Genomic DNA, 20,274 nt, shown 5'->3' on the forward strand with positions numbered 1-20,274 from the left:
TTCATAATATGATTCTCGAAGATGAGAGAGGCATGAACTTGGAGTTCTTCTACGACAATGTGTGTAGCCGTGTCAAACCAGCTAGAGACCCTAACCGCATTAGAGTTTTTCTTCAAACATACAAGGAGATTGAAAATGCAAACACCCACTTTCAGCTTCAGGAGGATCTCATTGAGTACCATTGGCAAAGGGTTGGACAGTAACAAACTCATTTTTCTGTTCATTTGTATTTGTATTCGGGACAAGTTTTGTATTGCATTATTTAAGTTTGTTTCGGTGATTTGAATAATTATTTGTAATGTGGATGATTGTTGTATTGTGTTGGTATTGATAATTTTTCTGTATAATTATTTTGTGTTTTTTATGTTTGTTTGTTTTATTTTTGTGTTGTGGTATTGATATTTTGCGGACTGGCGGGATGTGTGATGCAGCGGCGCAAGAGCAGACCCCGTAAAGCCGATTCGTAAAAAGTATATTCCGTGAATATTCTTTTATACGGGTTCGTTTGAGGGTCTGCTCTATGGCCGTCCGCGCCGACCCGCAAAGCCTTTTTTTAGCGAACTACAAACGCGTTTTGCGGGTCGGCGAGATGCGGGGTCTGCTAGAGATGCTCTTAGCTATCTATACACCATACGTATAAGTATTTAAGATTGTACTTTTATTGAAAGAAAGAATCTGAATCCCACATCTACGTGCTTCGATTCAACACACACTCTGGCTCTCTGCGACCGGTGGAAGCAGACGATCTATTTTGAGTGTCATGTGAATTGTGAGTCGTCTATTAATTTTCGCAACTGCTGTTCACAATTTTGCAAGAATGATTGCACGCACAAAGCCACAAACACAAGACAAATTCAGCAACTTATTTCTGTTGGATTGCCAGGATTTTTTGAATCAGTTGATCATATAGAACTAAATATTCATACGGATAGCCACACACAAAAACATGCAGCGAGCGAGTAGCAGTAGTACACACAAAAGTTAGTTAAATACCTGCACTCTTGCCCAGATATCTGCAGATCTCACTGGTGCAGAAGGTGGGAAAGAAAACTCGGCTCTTCTGGACATGAAGTTGGGCTACTCCTCGCAGGGTTTTGTTCCACACATCGACATCAATCATGAACTCCATGACTTCCATGATCCCATGTTTGGTGCTACAAGCCAAGTAGCGATATCGTCGTCATCTATGCTTATGCTGGGGAACGCCATCTGAAGTTTTTGCAACGATGTCGTGGTGTCACTGGCGCTACCACTCAGCTTAGGCAGCAGGTCGCAAGGATCTGAGACAGTGAGACGTCGCTGGCATCCATGGTGACTTCTTCGACATTGGCCTCACAGCCAGGCTGCCAGTCTGCCATTGTGAATGAACCAACGCCATCCGGTATCACCATGTTCTTGCCTTCCAGCCACCGGGGATGACCTGGGCGACGCTCCGCTTCCATCGCACCCATTCCAGATAGGAATCAGGGGCCTTGCTGTACACCTTCGTCAGCGACCAGATCTCCATCTCGATGTACTTGACGGTGCCCTTGTGCCGACTGATGGAGACATCCCGGATATAGTTGGGCTCGCCTAAGTTGAGGAGACGACCCCAGTTTCCCCTTGCCGGCACCGGCAGCGGGATGTCCTGCACTATCACTAGGGGCTCCACGAGTACGTCGCAGACGAGGATGTCGCGCCAGAGGTCCACCCAGGCGATCGTGCCGCGCTCACCGCCGATCGTGATCGTCTTGTCCGTCTTATGATACGGCCTGTCTTCTTCCAACACTTCGATGGGTAGGGGCCTAGGGGGACGAGCTTGTCCCTGACGAGCTCGTCCACTGACATGGGCACGGTGATCCACCCCTCGGACTCGGAGTCGTAGGAGCGGTACAGGTGGAGACTGAAATCTCATCTGATAATGGGCGTGTCGCAGTTGCACTCGGTCTTGTCTACCCACTAGTAGAAAAAGGACCTAATGTGAGACACATTAGTGTCGGTTCGATTTTGGCCCGGTACAAATGGTACCATTAGTGCCGGTTCGAACGGTTATGCATTAATGTCGGTTTGTTTTGAAGCTTTAGTACCGGTTCGTGCCACGAACCGGTATTAATGGGGTGGTGGCAGGGTGGCGTCAGGCCGGGGCCCCGCAATCACCTTTAGTACCGGTTCGTGGCACAAACCGATACTAAAGGGCTAACCTTTAGTACCGGTTCGTGCCATGAACCGGTACTAAAGGGGTTTGACCTATAGTACCGGTTCGTGGCACGAACCGGTACTAAAGGGCAATTTTCAATCTCTACCCCCCGCCCCCTGGTATATCGCTATTTCAGTTTTGAAAAATACAAAAGAAAATGATAAAAAATTCAAAAAATAAAATTCTTCGAGATGTAGTTATATTACTGCATCTACTAGTTAGGAAAATTAAAAAACTTAAATTTGGACATGTTTTGCAAAAAGTGTAGGGAAATTGTAAACCGGCTATAACTTTTGCATACGATGTCGGAAAAAACGTATAATATATCAAAAAATTCAGCACGAAAATCCGCACAAAAGAAAAGTGAAAACTAAATGCAAAAAACGCTCCAAGACTGGCACATATCGCATGAACGAAACGAATCCGAAGACATACCGATACTTGTTGAAGAAAGAGGGGATGTCTTCCGGGGCATCCCCAAGCTTAGACTCTTGAGTCTCCTTGAATATTTACTTCGGTTGCCTTGGGCATCCCCAAGCTTGAGCTCTTGCCTCTCTTCCTTTTCCTCATATCGAGACCTCCTCGATTAGACACTTCATCCACACAAAACTTCAACAGAAAACTCGGTAAGATCCGTTAGTATAATAAAGCAAATCACTACTCTAAGTACTGTAGAAAACCAATTCATATTTTGTTTTTGCATTGTGTATACTGTAATATAACTTTTTCATGGCTTAATCCACCGATATAAATTGATAGTTTCATCAAAACAAGCAAACTATGCATCAAAAATAGAATCTGTCAAAACAGAAAAGTCTGTAGCAATCTGAACATTCACCATACTTCTGGTACCCCAAAACTTCTACCAAAATTAGGAAAAATAAACAAGTTGTACAGTAAGACAGTTCAAAAAGAATCAGAACCGTTTGACGTTCCAGTTAAAAATGTAAAATCGCGCACTACAACCGAAGTTTCTGTCCTGCACCGTACAAACCAACAAGCAATGTAAACATCCTAAGCACATTATTTTTATAATACAATGGAATTATACAAGGGGATAATTGATGAAAAGTTTCTATAATCAAGATTCACAAAGTTTCCGTGAGCATGAACAAAGTTCAAAGAGCTCTCCCACTTCAACAATGCTTGTCTTTCTCACTTTCACTTTCCTTTTTGAAAAGTTTTAAGGTTCCCCTCTTTATTTTTTTGGTTTTTAAACTATATGAAAGCACTCAACAGAAATAAATGACTCTCTAAAACTTCTGGATTGTCTCCCAGAAAGCGCTTTCTTTAAAGCCATTAAGCTAGGCATTTAGTTCTCAAGTAATGAATCCACCAGGATCCCAAGGTATATCAAAGCCAATTTTAATTAACAATGATTTGTAATTTAGTAGTGAGCACAAAGTAACATATATCATGTAACAACGAAGTCTAACTCTCTTCCTATGCATCGACATGTCATAAGAATAATTCATGCACATATAGTAAAGGCCAATGCATAGTATAAACAGTTTCTTGCAATTTTATTATATTGGAAACATAGAGAGGTGGAGATGTAGTTCCTCTCTCATAATAATTGCAAGTAGGAGCAGCAAGCACATGCATATTACATTCATCAAAATCATCATATGCAATGGTAAAAGGCAACCCATCAATATAATCCTTACTAAGCGCAAATTTCTCCGATATAGTGTAGTCACGAGAATTCAAAAAGATAATAGGACTATCATGCGTGGGTGCAATAGCAACAATTTTATGTATAACATAAGGAACTATAGCAAGTTCATCTCCATAAGCATAATTCATATTGGCATCTTGGCCACAAGCATAGCAAGCATCATAAAAAAGGGATATTTCAAACATATTCAAGGGATCATATCAATCATCATAGCAATCATCCTTCGGTAAGCACGAAGGGGAATTAAACAATGTATGAGTTGAAGAGTTACTCTCATTAGAAGGTGGACACGGGTGATCAATCCGCTCTTCCTCCTTTTGTTCTTCGCTCTCCTCGTCATCTTTTTCATCCAATGAGCTTACAGTTTCATCAATTTCTTCTTCCATAGCTTCCTGCAAAATATTAGTCTCTTCTTGGACAGCGGAGACTTTCTCAATAAATGCATTGATATAGTAATTGTATTCATAATTTTCATAGCAATATCTAAGTATAGCAAGATTTTCTGGTCTATAAACTGAATCATCAAAATCATCAAACGCTTTAAACATAGATTCAACCTCATAAGAACCCATAAAAGCAACAAATTCTTCTGTTTGTTCCACATCATAGTAATCAAAGATACCATTAGCATAAGAAGCTAAGGTTTCATTATCATTGAATTTGCATGAAAAGGGAAGGTGTGGAGCCTTCATCCTAGAGCAACAAGTATAATCATGTATCACACATAGTTGACGAGCATACCAAAGCAACATAGAAATTTGATCCCATAATAGTTTCCCTTTTTGTGTCAAGCGATAATCCCTAAAGTATTCACGTTGATCTAACGTGTCTCCCATAACATAACGGAATAGGGTTTTCTCAGGATTATTAAAGTAGTACATAATTTCTTTCACATAATGAGCATCGAGGGTTTTAGGGGGTTCCCCATCTCCATGAGTAGCATCTACACCTAATTTTTTTGGTATTTCGTGTTCCATATCCATAACTAAAGATAGAGAACAACTTAGAACAGCAAATAAAAATTACTTAGTGATAACGCAAACAAGCACACACACGAGAATATTCACCCCACGCTATGACTCCCCGGCAACGGCGCCAGAGAAAGGTCTTGATAACCCGCAAGTATACGGGATAGTTGTAGCCTCTTTCGATAAGTAAGAGTGTCAAACTCAACGAGGAGCTAAAGGTATAAAAAATACTCTCTCAAGTCCTATCGGCCACTGATACGACTCTACGCACACTTGATGTTCGCTTTACCTAGAACAAGTATGAAACTAGAAGTACTTTGTAGGTGTGATAGGAAAGGTTTGCAAGATAATAAAGAACACGTAAATATAAACAAGGGGTTGTTTAGATAAAGATGCAATAAAGTAAATATAGCGAGTGTGGAAAAGTGGTGGTAGGATTTGTGAAATTGTCCCTAAGCAATTGACTATGTTACTAGACCGGTAATCACTATTGCAATAATATTTGAGGGAGAGGCATAAGCTAACATACTTTCTCTACTTGGATCATATGCACTTATGATTGGAACTCTAGCAAGCATCCGAAACTACTAAAGATTCATTAAGGTAAAACCCAACCATAGCATTAAAGTATCAAGTCCCCTATATCCCATACGCAACAATCCCCTTACTCGGGTTTGTGTTTCAGTCACTCACGCAACCCACTATAAGCGAATTATAAACGCATTGCAACACCCTACAGCGGGAATCCCTCACGCTTGCTCGACACGAAGGGCACCATAGGACAGCACCAATAATAAAACATGCAACTCAAACAAATCATAGCAATTCATCAATCACGATAGGACGATAGAAATCGACATAGACATCATAGGATGGCAACACATCATTGGATAGTAATATGAAGCATAAAGCACCATGTTCAAGTAGAGGGTACATCGGGTTGCGGGAGAGTGGACCGTTGGATATAGATGGGGGAAGGTGATGGAGATGTTGGTGAAGATGTCGGTGGTGTTGGTGAAGATCGCGGTGATGATGATGGCCCCCGGCGGCGTTCCGGCGCCACCAGAAGCAAGGGGGGGATAGCCCCCCTTCTTCTTCTTCTTCTTCTTCCTTGACCTCCTCCCTAGATGGGAGAAGGGTTTTCCCTCTGGTCCTTGGCTCCCATGGCGTGGGAGGGGCGAGAGCCCCTCCGAGATTGGATCTATCTCTCTGTTTCTGCGTTCTGGAATTCTGCCCTGGCACCATTTCCTTTATATCTGGAGATCCGTAACTTCGATTGGATTGAAAGCTTCGCCCAGATCATTTTCCAAAAATTAGCTTTCTTGCGGCCAAAAAAGAGCATCAACCGCCTTACGGGTGGCCCACGAGAGTGGGGGCGCGCCCACCTGGAGTGGTGGCGTGGGCCACTCTCGTTGCCACCTCGGGCACCGTTTCGCGTTGATTCTTCCTCCCAAAAATCACAAATATTCCAAAATAATTCTCCGTCCGTTTTTATCCCGTTTGGACTCCGTTTGATATTGGGTTTCTGCGAAACAAAAAACATGCAACAGACAGGAACTGGCACTGGGCACTGGATCAATATGTTAGTCCCAAAAATAGTATAAAAAGTTGCCAAAAGAATATACAAATTGAATAATATTGGCATGGAACAATCAAAAATTATAGATACGACGGAGACGTATCACCATACAGTCATGATAGTTACTCAAACTACCATGTTTGCCTTCATACTGAAGTTTGAAAAATAACTAACTAGATCTAGGGTTCAATGGCAACTATAATGACTTAAAATTTATCCCCAAAATTCTCCCCGAACTGATCGCAAATACCAATTTGAAGCAATGCGCAACTATCAGACAGAAAAACAACGGTCCAATCCCAAGGCACAACCAGTATGTGTCTTCGGACAGGCCGAACCACACCGGCGTGACCGCCACCGCGACGGGAACGAGACTGCCTAGTGCCACCAAAAACGGCAAGTACAGGACTCCACCGCCGGCGGGAACGCCGGCGCATCGCGAACCCGCCCGAATCTCTTTGAATCTCGAGCGAAGCATCGAACACGGAGGGCAGGGGAGAAAATGCAGTCAAGGATTATGAGAGTGGGAGCGAACATTACCTTCAATCTGTAGGCGCTCCGGCGAATCCGCTCCGGTCCGGCGAGCACCACCGACGGCCGCGAACGCCGTCGACTCTTCCTCCTCCGCCGTCGCCTTCTCCCCTCTTCTTCTCCTCCAATCGTCTGAAATGCAAAGTGGGTTGTGCGAGTAACTGTGGGGAGGAGTAAATGGAACCGTGAGGGGGAGGGGGCGAAGTGCGCGACGTGTTTAACGTCAACCACTGTCGGCGCGTGGCGTGCGGGGGCATAGCAGTTCCACCGCACGCCCCCGAGTGGCATCCGACGTGCGGGCGAACTATGTCACACACCACACACGCGCCTTGTCCTACGTGGCACAGAAAATCGGCCAGACCGTGCCAAGATTCGTGCATATACTGTTGGACGATGATGAATGCGTGTGGTCGAGATGGCTAACGCCCACACGTGTGGGCGTTAACACTTCCGTATTTTTATAGCTGATCATCTATAGTAAATTGTAAAATAATCACACTTACAGTATAAGTTAGACAAGTCTAAATTCCTGTTTGTGTGGGACTATGCTTCAGCTTTTGGAGCTTTTACACTCAAAACCCGAAGCCCTATTTAAAAGTTTTTTGGCTTTTAAGCTAAAGCGAAAAGTTACAAAAACTGAAGTATAAGCCGAAATAAATAGGGCCTGAAGATGCACGAATATATACGATGAGATAGCATGCGCAATAAAGGCACAATTTAACTATGGGAGTCCACCTTGACCCAAGAATTGTTACCTTATAAGTCGACCAGTTTGAATGTTGATTTTTAATCCAATGATCAATTGAGCATTTGCACATTTTAATTCATTTATTTTTTAAATCGAAGGCAAAAGTTTTGTCTCATTGATTAATTAAGAAGAAGAGAATTGTCCAGTTAATTTAAGCAAAACTGGACGAAAAGCTATACAAACAAAGCACGGACTACCTACTCACATGGCAAAAAAACCCTCACAACCGCTCATTCGGCTCTGCCAAACTCTGCGAGTGCACAACATCCACAAACGCAACTTGAATACTGGCCGTGCTAGGGACATGTTGACCACAGTTTCTTGGCTGCTTATCCTCTTGCTAGCTTTACAACGTAAAGGTAAGAAAGCAATGCAATTCACTTGATCAACAAGCATATGTCCTAAATGCAATGTATAGTATCTATCGCCTTGGGAGAACCCCCCGCTACCAACATTACAGGAAACTGAAAATTGTGGACTTGCGACAAGGTTCATTGCTCTTAAGCAAGGGAAGGACGATGGTTGCATTAGAGCAACTCTAGCAGACCCCATAAAAAGCCCCGATCCGCAAAATAACCGCCAAAATGCGGGTCGGCATGAAAAATCCTGCCCGAACAGACCGTGCAAACGCGGGCGGCCCGTAAAATTTTTTGAGGGGCGCGGCAAAATCTCAGCCCCAACCCGCGAATACGCGGGTTTCCGCCTTGCCCCTACGGTGCCTCGTATTGCAGTGAAGCGGTTGGTGAGAGGGACATTTCAGCCCGCGCCCTTTCCCCACCTCCTTCCGCCGCCGCCCGCCATTGGTTCCACCCGTCCGCCGCCGCCCGCCATTGGTTCCACCCGTCTGCCGACGACGATTCTGGCCAAATCCGCGGGCGGAATCGCATCGCGGGGGCGTCCCCCACCCTCCACCACCAATACGCTGCACCGCCCCACGGATCCGGTGAGAAGAGCCGTCCCTCGTTGATATCGCCGCGGTGGATCGACCGTCCTCGAGCCGCCCCTTGTCGCCGCCGGTTAGTGTTTGTTTGCGCTTTGTGCCGAGCGCTTTGCATAGTTGGTTGACGCGGCGTGCGTTTTTTGTTAATGTAGATGGAATGGACCCTGTGCGAGAAGCTTTTTCTCTCCGATTCGGACGACTCAGATGTTGAGACGATGCTTGGAACTTTCGGCAGCAGACGTTGGTGATGGCTCTTGCCGTCAAGGAGCACGAAGACGAGAACCAGAAGAGGCGACGAGGACCTACCGTCGAGCGTCTTTGCATTACTCGGAATCGCCATCTCGGGAACGAGATGTTGATGCAAGACTACTTCGCGGAGAATCCAACATATCCATCGCACCTCTTCCGGAGAAGGTACCGAATGCGTCGATCCCTCTTTGTGAAAATGTTCAAGCTTGCGAGGCAAATTGTCGGTATTTTACTCAAAGAAGAAATGTTGCGGGCTTGAAGGGATTTAGTGCATATCAAAAAATCTCGGCATCTATGCGGGTGATTGCATATGGCGTTCCGGCTAACTATGCCGATGAGTACCTTCGCATTGGTGAAGATACCACAATTGAGTCAGTGCGTAGATTTGCCAAAGTGGTCATTCGTGTCTTTGGTCCTAAATATCTTCAGGCACCCAACGAGGATGACACAAAGAAACTGATGGCATCTAATGAGAGGAGAGGTTGGCCTGGCATGCTAGGTAGTATTGATTGTATGCATTGGACTTGGAAACATTGCACGAAGGCATGGCAGAGATTGTATTGTGGCAAGTCTCGTGATGCAACAATTGTGCTAGAGGCCATAGAATCCGAGGATTTATGGATTTGGCATTGCTTCTTTGGTATGCCGGGCACTCTCAATGATATCAATGTGTTGCAACGGTCTCATTTGTTTGCTAGGCTTGCTAGTGATGATGCTTCTTCTTGCAACTACACTATCAATGGGCATGAATACATAAAAGGGTACTATCTTGCAGATGGTATATACCCTCCTTGGTGCACATTGGTCAAGAGCATCAAAGAACCCAAAACTAGAAAACAATGTGAATTCGCAAGGTTGCAAGAGGCAGCCCGGAAAGACATTGAAAGAGTATTCGGGATTTTGCAATCTAGGTTTGCTATTGTTCGTGGTCCTGCTCGGTTTTGGACAAGCGGACCTTGAAAAACATCATGACATGCTGTGTTATCCTTCATAATATGATTCTCGAAGATGAGAGAGGCATGAACTTGGAGTTCTTCTACGACAATGTGTGTAGCCGTGTCAAACCAGCTAGAGACCCTAACCGCATTAGACTTTTTCTTCAAACATACAAGGAGATTGAAAATGCAAACACCCACTTTCAGCTTCAGGAGGATCTCATTGAGTACCATTGGCAAAGGGTTGGACAGTAACAAACTCATTTTTCTGTTCATTTGTATTTGTATTCGGGACAAGTTTTGTATTGCATTATTTAAGTTTGTTTCGGTGATTTGAATAATTATTTGTAATGTGGATGATTGTTGTATTGTGTTGGTATTGATAATTTTTCTGTATAATTATTTTGTGTTTTTTATGTTTGTTTGTTTTATTTTTGTGTTGTGGTATTGATATTTTGCGGACTGGCGGGATGTGTGATGCAGCGGCGCAAGAGCAGACCCCGTAAAGCTGATTCGTAAAAAGTATATTCCGTGAATATTCTTTTATACGGGTCCGTTTGAGGGTCTGCTTTATGGCCGTCCGCGCCGGCCCGCAAAGTCTTTTTTTAGCGAACTGCAAAGGCGTTTTGCGGGTCGGCGAGATGCGGGGTCTGCTAGAGATGCTCTTAGCTATCTATACACCACACATATAAGTATTTAAGATTGTACTTTTATTGAAAGAAAGAATCTGAATACCACATCTACGTGCTTCGATTCAACACACACTCTGGCTCTCTGCGACCGGTGGAAGCAGACGATCTATTTTGAGTGTCATGTGAATTGTGAGTCGTCTATTAATTTTCGCAACTGCTGTTCACAATTTTGCAAGAATGATTGCGCGCACAAAGCCACAAACATAAGACAAATTTAGCAACTTATTTCTGTTGGATTGCCAGGATTTTTTGAATCAGTTGATCATATAGAACTGAATATTCATACGGATAGCCACACACAAAAACATGCAGCGAGCGAGTAGCAGTAGTACACACAAAAGTTAGTTAAATACCTGCACTCTTGCCCAGATATCTGCAGATCTCACTGGTGCGGAAGATGGGAAAGAAAACTCGGCTCTTCTGGACATCAAGTTGGGCTACTCCTCGCAGGGTTTTGTTCCACACATCGACAGCAATCATGAACTCCATGACTTCCATGATCCCATGTTTGGTGCTACAAGCCAAGTAGACGATATCGTCGTCATCTATGCTTATGCTGGGGAACGCCATCTGAAGTTTCTGCAACGATGTCGTGGTGTCACTGGCGCTACCACTCAGCTTAGACAGCAGGTCGCAAGGATCTGAGACAGTGAGACGTCGCTGGCATCCATGGTGACTTCTTCGACCTTGGCCTCACAGCCAGGCTGCCAGTCTGCCATTGTGAATGAACCAACGCCATCCGGTATCACCATGTTCTTGCCTTCCAGCCACCGGGGATGACCTGGGCGACGCTCCGCTTCCATCGCATCCATTCCAGATAGGAATCAGGGGCCTTGCTGTACACCTTCATCAGCGACCAGATCTCCATCTCGATGTACTTGACGGTGCCCTTGTGCCGACTGATGGAGACGTCCCGGATATAGTTGGGCTCGCCTAAGTTGAGGAGACGACCCCAGTTTCCCCTCGCCGGCACCGGCAGCGGGATGTCCTGCACTATCACTAGGGGCTCCACGAGTACGTCGCAGACGAGGATTCCGCGCCAGAGGTCCACCCAGGCGATCGTGCCGCGCTCGCCGCCGATCGTGATCGTCTTGTCCGTCTTGTGATACGGCCTGTCTTCTTCCAACACTTCGATGGGTAGGGGCCTAGGGGGACGAGCTTGTCCCTGACGAGCTCGTCCACTGACATGGGCACGGTGATCCACCCCTCGGACTCGGAGTCGTAGGAGCGGTACAGGTGGAGACTGAAATCTCATCTGATAATGGGCGTGTCGCAGTTGCACTCGGTCTTGTCTACCCACTAGTAGAAAAAGGACCTAATGTGAGACATATTAGTGTCGGTTCGATTTTGGCCCGGTAGTAATGGCACCATTAGTGCCGGTTCGAACAGTTATGCATTAATGTCGGTTTCTTTTGAAGCTTTAGTACCGGTTCGTGCCACGAACCGGTATTAATGGGGTGGTGGCAGGGTGGCGTCAGGCCGGGGCCCCGCGATCACCTTTAGTACCGGTTCGTGGCACAAACCGATACTAAAGGGCTAACCTTTAGTACCGGTTCGTGCCATGAACCGGTACTAAAGGGGTTTGACCTATAGTACCGGTTCGTGGCACGAACCGGTACTAAAGGGCAATTTTCAATCTCTACCCCCCGCCCCCCCGTATATCGCTATTTAAGTTTTGAAAAATACAAAAGAAAATGATAAAAAATTCAAAAAATAAAATTCTTTGAGATGTAGTTATATTACTGCATCTACTAGTTAGGAAAATTAAAAAACTTAAATTTGGACATGTTTTGCAAAAAGTGTAGGGAAATTGTAAACCGGCTATAACTTTTGCATACGATGTCGGAAAAAACGTATAATATATCAAAAAATTCAGCACGAAAATCCGCACAAAAGAAAAGTGAAAACTAAATGCAAAAAACGCTCCAAGACTGGCACATATCGCATGAACGAAACGAATCCGAAAACATACCGATACTTGTTGAAGAAAGAGGGGATGTCTTCCGGGGCATCCCCAAGCTTAGACGCTTGAGTCTCCTTGAATATTTACTTGGGTTGCCTTGGGCATCCCCAAGCTTGAGCTCTTGCCTCTCTTCCTTTTCCTCATATCGAGACCTCCTCGATTAGACACTTCATCCACACAAAACTTCAACAGAAAACTCGGTAAGATCCGTTAGTATAATAAAGCAAATCACTACTATAAGTACTGTAGAAAACCAATTCATATTTTGTTTTAGCATTGTGTATACTGTAATATAACTTTTTCATGGCTTAATCCACTGATATAAATTGATAGTTTCATCAAAACAAGCAAACTATGCATCAAAAATAGAATCTGTCAAAACAGAAAAGTCTGTAGCAATCTGAACATTCACCATACTTCTGGTACCCCAAAACTTCTACCAAAATTAGGAAAAATAAACAAGTTGTACAGTAAGACAGTTCAAAAAGAATCAGAACCGTTTGACGTTCCAGTTAAAAATTTAAAATCGCGCACTACAACCGAAGTTTCTGTCCTGCACCGTACAAACCAACAAGCATTGTAAACATCCTAAAGGCTAACCTTAGCACATTATTTTTATAATATAATGGAATTATACAAGGGGATAATTTATGAAAAGTTTCTATAATCAAGATTCACAAAGTTACCATGAGCATGAACAAAGTTCAAAGAGCTCTCCCACTTCAACAATGCTTGTCTTTCTCACTTTCACTTTCCTTTTTGAAAAGTTTTAAGGTTCCCCTCTTTATTTTTTTGGTTTTTAAACTATATGAAAGCACTCAACAGAAATAAATGACTCTCTCAAACTTCTGGATTGTCTCCCAGGCAGCGCTTTCTTTAAAGCCATTAAGCTAGGCATTTAGTTCTCAAGTAATGAATCCACCAGGATCCCAAGGTATATCAAAGCCAATTTTAATTAACAATGATTTGTAATTTAGTAGTGAGCACAAAGTAACATATATCATGTAACAACAAAGTCTAACTCTCTTCCTATGCATCGGCATGTCATAAAAGAACAATTCATGCACATATAGTAAAGGCCAATGCATAGTATAAACAATTTCTTGCAATTTTATTATATTGGAAACATAGAGAGGTGGAGATGTAGTTCCTCTCTCATAATAATTGCAAGTAGGAGCAGCAAGCACATGCATATTACATTCATCAAAATCATCATATGCAATGGTAAAAGGCAACCCATCAATATAATCCTTACTAAGCGCAAATTTCTCCGATATAGTGTAGTCAGGAGAATTCAAAAAGATAATAGGACTATCATGCGTGGGTGCAATAGCAACAATTTCATGTTTAACATAAGGAACTATAGCAAGTTCATCTCCATAAGCATAATTCATATTGGCATCTTGGCCACAAGCATAGCAAGCATCATCAAAAATGGATATTTCAAACATATTCAAGGGATCATATCAATCATCATAGCAATCATCCTTCGGTAAGCACGAAGGGGAATTAAACAATGTATGAGTTGAAGAGTTACTCTCATTAGAAGGTGGACACGGGTGATCAATCCGCTCTTCCTCCTTTTGTTCTTCGCTCTGCTCGTCATCTTTTTCATCCAATGACCTTACAGTTTCATCAATTTCTTCTTCCATAGCTTCTTGCAAAATATTAGTCTCTTCTTGGACAGCGGAGACTTTCTCAATAAATGCATTGATATAGTAATTGTATTCATAATTTTCATAGCAATATCTAAGTATAGCAAGATTTTCTGGTCTATAAACTGAATCATCAAAATCATCAAACGCTTTAAACATAGATTCAACCTCATAAGCACCCATAAAAGCAACAAATTCTTCTGTTTGTTCCACATCATAGTAATCAAAGATACCATTAGCATAAGAAGCTAAGGTTTCATTATCATTGAATTTGCATGAAAAGGGAAGGTGTGGAGCCTTCATCCTAGAGCAACAAGTATAATCATGTATCACACATAGTTGACGAGCATACCAAAGCAACATAGAAATTTGATCCCATAATAGTTTCCCTTTTTGTGTCAAGCGATAATCCCTAAAGTATTCACGTTGATCTAACGTGTCTCCCATAACATAACAGAATGGGGTTTTCTCAGGATTATTAAAGTAGTACATAATTTCTTTCACATAATGAGCATCGAGGGTTTTAGGGGGTTCCCCATCTCCATGAGTAGCATCTACACCTAATTTTTTTGGTATTTTGTGTTCCATATCCATAACTAAAGATAGAGAACAACTTAGAACAGCAAATAAAAATTACTTAGTGATAACGCAAACAAGCACACACACGAGAATATTCACCCCACGCTATGACTCCCCGGCAACGGCGCCAGAGAAAGGTCTTGATAACCCGCAAGTATACGGGATAGTTGTAGCCTCTTTCGATAAGTAAGAGTGTCGAACTCAACGAGGAGCTAAAGGTATAAAAAATACTCTCTCAAGTCCTATCGGCCACTGATACGACTCTACGCACACTTGATGTTCGCTTTACCTAGAACAAGTATGAAACTAGAAGTACTTTGTAGGTGTGATAGGAAAGGTTTGCAAGATAATAAAGAACACGTAAATATAAACAAGGGGTTGTTTAGATAAAGATGCAATAAAGAAAATATAGCGAGTGTGGAAAAGTGGTGGTAGGATTTGTGAAATTGTCCCTAAGCAATTGACTATGTTACTAGACCAGTAATTACTATTGCAATACTATTTGAGGGAGAGGCATAAGCTAACATACTTTCTCTACTTGGATCATATGCACTTATGATTGGAACTCTACCAAGCATCCGAAACTACTAAAGATTCATTAAGGTAAAACCCAACCATAGCATTAAAGTATCAAGTCCCCTATATCCCATACGCAACAATCCCCTTACTCGGGTTTGTGTTTTATTCACTCACGCAACCCACTATAAGCGAATCATAAACGCATTGCAACACCCTACAGCGGGAATCCCTCACGCTTGCTCGACACGAAGGGCACCATAGGACAGCACCAATAATAAAACATGCAACTCAAACAAATCATAGCAATTCATCAATCACGATAGGACGATAGAAATCTACATAGACATCATAGGATGGCAACACATCATTGGATAGTAATATGAAGCATAAAGCACCATGTTCAAGTCGAGGGTACATCGGGTTGCGGGAGAGTGGACCGTTGGATATAGATGGGGGAAGGTGATGGAGATGTTCGTGAAGATGACGACGGTGTTGGTGAAGATCGCGGTGATGATGATGGCCCCCGACGGCGTTCCGGCGCCACCGGAAGCAAGGGGGGAGAGCCCCCCTTCTTCTTCTTCTTCTTCTTCCTTGACCTCCTTCCTAGACGGGAGAAAGGTTTTCCCTCTAGTCCTTGGCTCCCATGGCGTGGGAGGGGCGAGAGCCCCTCCGAGATTGGATCTATCTCTTTGTTTCTGCGTTCTGGAATTCTGCCCTGGCACCATTTCCTTTATATCTGGAGATCCGTAACTTCGATTGGATTGAAACCTTCGCCCAGATCATTTTCCAAAAATTAGCTTTCTTGCGGCCAAAAAAGAGCATCAACCGCCTTACGGGTGGCCCACGAGAGTGGGGGCGCGCCCACCTGGAGTGGTGGCGTGGGCCACTCTCGTGGCCACCTCGGGCACCGTTTCGCGTTGATTCTTCCTCCCAAAAATCACAAATATTCCAAAATAATTCTCCGTCCGTTTTTATCCCGTTTGGACTCCGTTTGATATTGGGTTTCTGCGAAATAAAAAACATGCAACAGACAGGAACTGGCACTGGGCACTGGATCAATATGTTAGTCCCAAAAAATAGTATAAAAAGTTGCCAAAAGAATATAAAAATTGAATAATATTGGCATGGAACAATCAAAAATTATAGATACGACGGAGACGTATCACCATACAGTCATGATAGTTACTCAAACTACCATGTTTGCCTTCATACTGAAGTTTGAAAAATAACTAACTAGATCTAGGGTTCAATGGCAACTATAATGACTTAAAATTTATCCCCAAAATTCTCCCCGAACTGATCGCAAATACCAATTTGAAGCAATGCGCAACTATCAGACAGAAAAACAACGGCCCAATCCCAAGGCACAACCAGTATGTGTCTCCGGACAGGCCGAACCACACCGGCGTGACCGCTACCGCGACGGCAACGAGACTGCCTAGTGCCACCAAAAACGGCAAGTACAGGACTCCGCCGCCGGCGGGAACGCCGGCGCATCGCGAACCCGCCCGAATCTCTTTGAATCTCGAGCGAAGCTTCGAACACGGAGGGCAGGGGAGAAAATGCAGGCAAGGATTATGAGAGTGGGAGCGAGCATTACCTTCAATCTGTAGGCGCTCCGGCGAATCCGCTCCAGTCCGGCGAGCACCACCAACGGCCGCGAACGCCGTCGACTCTTCCTCCTCCGCCGTCGCCTTCTCCCCTCGTCTTCTCCTCCAATCGTCTGAAATGCAAAGTGGGTTGTGCGAGTAACTGTGGGGAGGAGTAAATGGAACCGTGAGGGGGAGGGGGCAAAGTGCGCGACGTGTTTAACGTCAACCATGGTCGGCGCGTGGCGTGCGGGCGCATAGCAGTTCCACCGCACGCCCCGAGTGGCATCCGACGTGCGGGCGAACTATGTCACACCACACACGTGCGGGCGAACTATGTCACACACCACACACACAATTGAGCATTTGCACATTTTAATTCATGTATTTTTTTAAATCGAAGGCAAAAGTTTTGTCTCATTGATTAATTAAGAAGAAGAGAATTGTCCAGTTAATTTAAGCAAAACTGGACGAAAAGCTATACAAACAAAGCACGGACTACCTACTGACATGGCAAAAAAAAACCTCACAACCGCTCATTCGGCTCTGCCAAACTCTGCGAGTGCACAACATCCACAAACGCAACTTGAATACTGGCCGTGCTAGGAACATGTTGACCACAGTTTCTTGGCTGCTTATCCTCTTGCTAGGTTTACAACGTAAAGGTAAGAAAGCAATGCAATTCACTTGATCAACAAGCATATGTCCTAAATGCAATGTATAGTATCTATCGCCTTGGCAGAACCCCCCGCTACCAACATTACAGTAAACTGAAAATTGTGGACTTGCGACAAGATTCATTGCTCTAAAATAAGCAAGCGAAGGATGATGGTTGCATTAGAGCAACTCTAGCAGACCCCATAAAAAGCCCCGATCCGCAAAATAACCGCCAAAATGCGGGTCGACATGAAAAATCCTGCCCGAACAGACCGTGCAAACGCGGGCGGCCCGTAAAATTTTTTGAGGGGCGCGGCAAAATCTCAGCCCCAACCCGCGAATACGCGGGTTTCCGCCTTGCCCATACGGTGTCTCGTATTGCAGTGAAGCGGTTGGTGAGAGGGACATTTCAGCCCGCGCCCTTTCCCCACCTCCTTCCGCCGCCGCCCGCCATTGGTTCCACCCGTCCGCCGCCGCCCGCCATTGGTTCCACCCGTCTGCCGACGACGATTCTGGCCAAATCCGCGGGCGGAATCGCACCGCGGGGGCGTCCCCCACCCTCCACCACCAATACGCTGCACCGCCCCACGGATCCGGTGAGAAGAGCCGTCCCTCGTTGATATCGCCGCGGTGGATCGACCGTCCTCGAGCCGCCCCTTGTCGCCGCCGGTTAGTGTTTGTTTGCGCTTTGTGCCGAGCGCTTTGCATAGTTGGTTGACGCGGCGTGCGTTTTTTGTTAATGTAGATGGAATTGACCCTGTGCGAGAAGTTTTTTCTCTCCGATTCGGACGACTCAGATGTTGAGACGATGCTTGGAAACTTTCGGCAGCAGACGTTGGTGATGGCTCTTGCCGTCAAGGAGCACGAAGACGAGAACCGGAAGAGGCGACGAGGACCGACCGTCGAGCGTCTTTGCATTACTCGGAATCGCCATCTCGGGAACGAGATGTTGATGCAAGACTACTTCGCGGAGAATCCAACATATCCATCGCACCTCTTCCGGAGAAGGTACCGAATGCGTCGATCCCTCTTTGTGAAAATGTTCAAGCTTGCGAGGCAAATTGTCGGTATTTTACTCAAAGAAGAAATGTTGCGGGCTTGAAGGGATTTAGTGCATATCAAAAAATCTCGGCATCTATGCGGGTGATTGCATATGGCGTTCCGGCTAACTATGCCGATGAGTACCTTCGCATTGGTGAAGATACCACAATTGAGTCAGTGCATAGATTTTCCAAAGTGGTCATTCGTGTCTTTGGTCCTGAATATCTTCAGGCACCCAACGAGGATGACACAAAGAAACTGATGGCATCTAATGAGAGGAGAGGTTGGCCTGGCATGCTAGGTAGTATTGATTGTATGCATTGGACTTGGAAACATTGCACGAAGGCATGGCAGGAGATTGTATTGTGGCAAGTCTCGTGATGCAACAATTGTGCTAGAGGCCATAGCATCCGAGGATTTATGGATTTGGCATTGCTTCTTTGGTATGCCGGGCACTCTCAATGATATCAATGTGTTGCAACGGTCTCATTTGTTTGCTAGGCTTGCTAGTGATGATGCTTCTTCTTGCAACTACACTATCAATGGGCATGAATACATAAAAGGGTACTATCTTGCAGATGGTATATACCCTCCTTGGTGCACATTGGTCAAGAGCATCAAAGAACCCAAAACTAGAAAACAATGTGAATTCGCAAGGTTGCAAGAGGCAGCCCGGAAAGACATTGAAAGAGCATTCGGGATTTTGCAATCTAGGTTTGCTATTGTTCGTGGTCCTGCTCGGTTTTGGACAAGCGGACCTTGAAAAACATCATGACATGTTGTGTTATCCTTCATAATATGATTCTCGAAGATGAGAGAGACATGAACTTGGAGTTCTTCTACGACAATGTGTGTAGCCGTGTCAAACCAGCTAGAGACCCTAACCGCATTAGAGTTTTTCTTCAAACATACAAGGAGATTGAAAATGCAAACACCCACTTTCAGCTTCAGGAGGATCTCATTGAGTACCATTGGCAAAGGGTTGGACAGTAACAAACTCATTTTTCTGTTCATTTGTATTTGTATTCGAGACAAGTTTTGTATTGCATTATTTAAGTTTGTTTCGGTGATTTGAATAATTATTTGTAATGTGGATGATTGTTGTATTGTGTTGGTATTGATAATTTTTCTGTATAATTATTTTGTGTTTTTTATGTTTGTTTGATTTATTTTTGTGTTGTGGTATTGATATTTTGCGGACTGGCGGGATGTGTGATGCAGCGGCGCAAGAGCAGACCCCGTAAAGCCGATTCGTAAAAAGTATATTCCGTGAATATTCTTTTATACGGGTTCGTTTGAGGGTCTGCTCTATGGCCGTCCGCGCCGACCCGCAAAGCCTTTTTTTAGCGAACTGCAAACGCGTTTTGCGGGTCGGCGAGATGCGGGGTCTGCTAGAGATGCTCTTAGCTATCTATACACCACACATATAAGTATTTAAGATTGTACTTTTATTGAAAGAAAGAATCTGAATCCCACATCTACGTGCTTCGATTCAACACACACTCTGGCTCTCTGCGACCGGTGGAAGCAGACGATCTATTTTGAGTGTCATGTGAATTGTGAGTCGTCTATTAATTTTCGCAACTGCTGTTCACAATTTTGCAAGAATGATTGCGCGCACAAAGCCACAAACACAAGACAAATTCAGCAACTTATTTCTGTTGGATTGCCAGGATTTTTTGAATCAGTTGATCATATAGAACTGAATATTCATACGGATAGCCACACACAAAAACATGCAGCGAGCGAGTAGCAGTAGTACACACAAAAGTTAG

General features: G+C 44.2%; 2 pseudogenes; both read right to left on the reverse strand.

Annotated features, from left to right (window-relative positions):
* Positions 1-985: 985 nt before the first annotated feature.
* On the reverse strand, positions 986-8,960 carry LOC123067788 (uncharacterized; annotated as a pseudogene).
* A 1,881-nt stretch (positions 8,961-10,841) lies between these two features.
* LOC123067789 (uncharacterized) lies at positions 10,842-18,392 on the reverse strand (annotated as a pseudogene).
* Between the last annotated feature and the right edge of the window lie 1,882 nt (positions 18,393-20,274).

This window comes from Triticum aestivum, chromosome 3B, assembly GCF_018294505.1.
Source record: "Triticum aestivum cultivar Chinese Spring chromosome 3B, IWGSC CS RefSeq v2.1, whole genome shotgun sequence".
Lineage (NCBI taxonomy): Eukaryota > Viridiplantae > Streptophyta > Magnoliopsida > Poales > Poaceae > Triticum > Triticum aestivum.